At 39.3% G+C, this 4,775-nt stretch overlaps 1 protein-coding gene across 2 annotated transcripts in view; it reads right to left on the bottom strand.

Annotated features, from left to right (window-relative positions):
- Positions 1-931, bottom strand: part of LOC135108574 (uncharacterized) — a 7,450-nt gene extending 6,519 nt beyond the window's left edge. Inside the window, exon 1 of one of the 2 annotated variants that reach the window (XM_064019721.1) lies at positions 676-931. The gene's annotated coding sequence lies outside the window, so the exon portion shown is untranslated. Of the gene's footprint in view, positions 1-631 lie in introns of both variants that reach the window. The other variant, XM_064019720.1, reaches the window with a different exon arrangement.
- Positions 932-4,775: the final 3,844 nt, after the last annotated feature.

A 4,775-nucleotide genomic window follows, 5' to 3' on the forward strand; every position in this document is an offset into this window, starting at 1 on the left:
AGAAGTCTAGTGTTTTATTCATATAACCAGCGCGGGGAGCAGAGTGGTGGGCTGGTGTGCTCGTGTGTCGCTCTCCTCCCCACCTTTGTCTTGGCTCTACCTGTGACGTACAAGTATGATAATTGCCAGTGTTGTGCCTGCTTCCATAGGTAGTACTAATCGATTGCATTAGTTTGGGTAACTAATGCCTATCGTGTATCTCACACTTATATAACAGCGTTTCTTTTGATCTTTTGCGATCCTCCAGCACCCCGTAATTCTAGCGAACAGCTGATTATAGAGACTAATTTATACTATCTATCTGTATATCTATATATATCTAGCTGTTCGCTAGATTACGGGGTGCTGGAGGATCGCAAAAGATCAAAAGAAACGCTGTTATATGTGACACGATAGGCATTACTTAACCAAATTAATGCAGTCAGTTAGTACTACCTATGGAAACAGGCACAAAACTCTGGCAATTATCATACTTGTTCGTCACAGGTAGAGGCCAGATAACGAAAACGCGTCACCCTGGCAACAGTAAACCTTTTCGAGTACAAGTAATAAGCATGAGTAACATGATTATGGTGGTGTTCTGCTTGAATAGTTACGAAGCAAATAAACTAAAGGAGCAGGACAACCACACCTTAGTGTTTATGAAGAGAAGCGTCAGGGAGTATCCGTCGTCACCTCTTTCAGAACAGGGAGTGGAGATGCTGCAGGACCAACTCAAGGTTTGGCGGGCGGTCGGGTTCTAACGTCAAGCGCGAACTACGGAGGAAGAGGGCCTGCTGGACTGGTGGGCACCAGCGTTGCCAGATTGTTTTGGCCATATTATCGTACTACACAAGTTGAAATTATTGTACTTCTGGTATTGTACTTCTGGTACATAATCCATAATACATAATCCAATACTGTAGCGGACAAGTCAGGCGATGGTATGTGTGAGAAGTGAGGACGCAGGCGGCTCTTATAATCAGATAGCACCATTGACATGGTTGTCGACTTTCAACTGATTTGTAATGTTCGTTTATTAAGATAAACAATAAAAGAGAGTTATGGCTGCTATTTTGATACAAAATTAATTATTATTATTATGTAAATAATAAATAAATATTATTATTATGTTTTGCCATAACATTTAATTACTTTCCTGAACTGTAATAGCATCAACATATCGAGTTGAAAAATCACATGTCATCTCACGTGCCACTTAGACAATTCCGCTAAGTTTATCTCTTGATTCTGAGGGCATGCCATATGATGCCACCACCGGTAGCGAAATTGTTAGTCACTTATCAATGTTATATATATATATATATATATATATATATATAGAGAGAGAGAGAGAGAGAGAGAGAGAGAGAGAGAGAGAGAGAGAGAGAGAGAGAGAGAGAGAGAGAGAGAGAGTGAGTTTAGACGATCAGTGAATGCTTTACGGGAAATTTGTCCTTTAATGCCATTATTTACTAATATGCTAGAGTTTACATGTGTTCCTGTGTTTATACTATTTATTCACGATGCCAGAGGGCGCTATAAACCTCCGAAATGTAAACAAAAGAAAAAGAAAAAAAAGAAAGAAAAGAAAAGATGCCCATGTCAACATGGCCAGAATCGGACCACCGACGTCTAATCAGGACACGAAAAATCTACAGTTTCTCATAAATATATGATCAGACATCCACGCAGAAGTATCCGTTCTCATCACACTCAGATTAATAAGGAGTGCATTGCCAGTCTATCTGAGGTAAAGGAGTTTGGACATTACAAGATATAGTGTTTTTCTATATGATTTTGTATTTGCATATGTATTTAACTAACTAACGAAAAGGAGAGAAAAAATGGCAAGCAGTATGTAAGTGTCATCGTACACTGCCCGGGGCATACAAAAGATTTCTCTTACATTTAATGAAACCAATGCACTCCTTGTATTCAAGGCTTCTCGCTCATACGCACAACTAGTCTTTCATTAAAACAGTTTATAGTGTTGATGACATTCATAGTCATCAACTTTGCGTGTCACGTGATCCCCCGTCAGTCCATCCCACCACCACTCGTCTTCACCACTCACGTCAAGGTCGTTGTTATGGTGAAACCCACTCAGCCAGAGCCACATGCTTCCCACCGCTGACCAGCGCCTTGTGTTGATTTGTCTTTTTATTTATTTATTTATTTATTTATTTATTTATTTATTTATCCATCTATTTATTCATTCATTCACTCTTTTATTCATTTTTAATCTCTTAGCTCAATCACTCCCCGGCTTCCACCCGTTCTGGGACCCTTACCTTGTTGACGCTTGTATCTTTGTAAACGGAAAATGATAATGGTGACCATGACTATCTAGCTCAGAACAGTGATTTATCCCCAAAGCTCGGTATCTGATAACAGAGTTAAATAATTAACTTTTTTAATTAACTTTAATTTAGATGAAATATCAAAATTGAGAAATTTGCATGCTTTTTTTTTGTACACAGCACAACCTTACGCAACATAAACTTTTAATCGCAAATCAGTCTCGAACCCAGTAAGCCAACACTCGCACTGACACTGCTAAGTTTTGTATAAAACAGATGTATTACATAAACAGACAGATACAACATTGTTATTACCTCTCACTGTTACCAAGTAGTTGTTATGGTTAAGGATGAAGATATGCCGAGACGGAGATATAATCTTACCTGAACAAGAAAGCTAAGGGCAGAAAATATTTAAAAAATGTACAATGTCACTTCCTAAAAGAAAAAAAAAAAATGCAAGAAGAGAAAAATAACGAAAATCACCTCGAAAATTGGATTTTCGAGGTGTCATTTGAAACTATTCAATTCGTGGGAAGAACACACACACACACACACACACACACACACACACACACGAAAAAAAAAAAAAAACAGGAATTGAGTTCCAGAGTTTACCAGTGAAAGGGATGAAATAGTAGAGATTTCTTGGTGCAACTATAGTCCGTTTAGTTAAGCTGGTGCCTAGGCGGGTGTGTAAGCTCGCAGCTAATTGGCTGCTTCGTTTTCTCGCTAGCACTCATGTCAAGCCGCATTTTGCATGCTTGATTAAGAAATGTTTCTATATTATATGCCATAACTCATATATACAGGATAGCCAGTTTCAGTTGACATGATGATCTAGAGATGTGCTTGTTGAGGAGTGGAGTGGAGTGATGAGTCTGCCAGGTGTCTGACTTAAATAAGCCAGCAGCGTGTGCATGTGCCTTACAGTACATAGCCAGCAGCATATACATGTTCTAGGCCAGAGAGCCACATCAGTCCTCCCCAACCCACCATCCACCCACTTTAAGCAACCATTCTGTAGACGCATCAAGGGATCATTTTTAAGAGCAATATTGGAGGACCATTTGGGGAGCCACACTTCACGGCCACACGCGGGTCTGTCAGGGGGAAGGCGGCGGGCAAGAGGGGCAGGCGGACCATACCAGCGTGTAAGGTCAAAACATATCTCGGGAAAAAAAGGAGATGGAGGAAGTGAGGCTATATTTTAATCCTTTACATTATTAAAAACAAAAAATGGTCTGTATGAATGAAATTATGGAAAAGAACTTAGATTTTTCCTTTCTACAGAGAAGGTGAGGCTGAAGTTTAGCCATATATATTGTTAAAAATTGTTCTCTGTGTGAGGATATGAAAAACAAATATAATAACAGTAGGATATTTTTTTCTTTTCTTTTCGGGACAAACTTGCTTGTAGCTAGAAACATATAATAGCAAAAATAGCATGCAAACACTAGCCCGTCGCCGTACTTTTGGCCGATTGCTCTGCTCTCGACACCCACACTGCTGCACGTCACTGAGAGAGAGAGAGAGAGAGAGAGAGAGAGAGAGAGAGAGAGAGAGAGAGAGAGAGAGAGAGAATGTCATACAAATTGATAATTATGTACACAGATTAAGACATACAGGCATATAGACAGACAGAGACGACAAATACTGCTTCCTAGAAAGAAGGAAAAACACACTCACGAAAAAGAAAAACGAAAAAGAAAATTTAAATTAAAAACGTGTGTGTGTGTGTGTGTGTGTGTGTGTGCGTGTGTGTGTACTCCCTGTTTCCTCCCTCTCACTACCATCCACATGAAGTTCATTCTGACCGTTTCATCTCGCATCAAATTACTCAAAGGTTTTCGTAAATTTCGTCACAAAAAAATCCTTTTATCTATTATGTTTCTTCTCCCTTCGACGAAAAAAAATGGATTCTCTCTCGGCGTTGACGTGAGAATGGAGATGGAGGTGGAAAGTCAACTTGAATAAGGAGATGAGTGGTGGAGAGAGGAAAGGAGATGAAAGATTTAAAGATTGAATACAGATATCTAAAGAACTAACACCACTACACAGAAATGAGAGTTACAGAAGAGCTTTAAGGTGAAGCAAGGGAAACTAAATTGTTCAAGATTATTACGGATAGCGATACAGAAGATAATTCAATGAAGATGATCTCGATGGGAAGGATAATTAGTCAGACGATAAAATGAACATATTTCAAAGCGTTATATTCATCTAGTTCTGAGCAAGATGTCATGATTAATCATGAGGAAGACTTCAGGTCTTAACGGAAGTACGTGACACCTGAATCCCAGAGGCTGATGAGTGGAAAATTTTGTGCCCTGTATATGAGGATGATGGAGGAATTGAGTTTTTGAGGCATTGAACAATACCAAGTTTGCTCTGCCCCAATCAGAATTTTAGAAAGATCAGAAGTCAAGTGTTCTGTGGCTTTCCTGCATGAAATGTTTACCTCCTGAAGGGTTGGATGTCTATGAAAAGACG

The sequence above is a fragment of the Scylla paramamosain genome, chromosome 17 (genome assembly GCF_035594125.1).
Source record: "Scylla paramamosain isolate STU-SP2022 chromosome 17, ASM3559412v1, whole genome shotgun sequence".
NCBI lineage: Eukaryota > Metazoa > Arthropoda > Malacostraca > Decapoda > Portunidae > Scylla > Scylla paramamosain.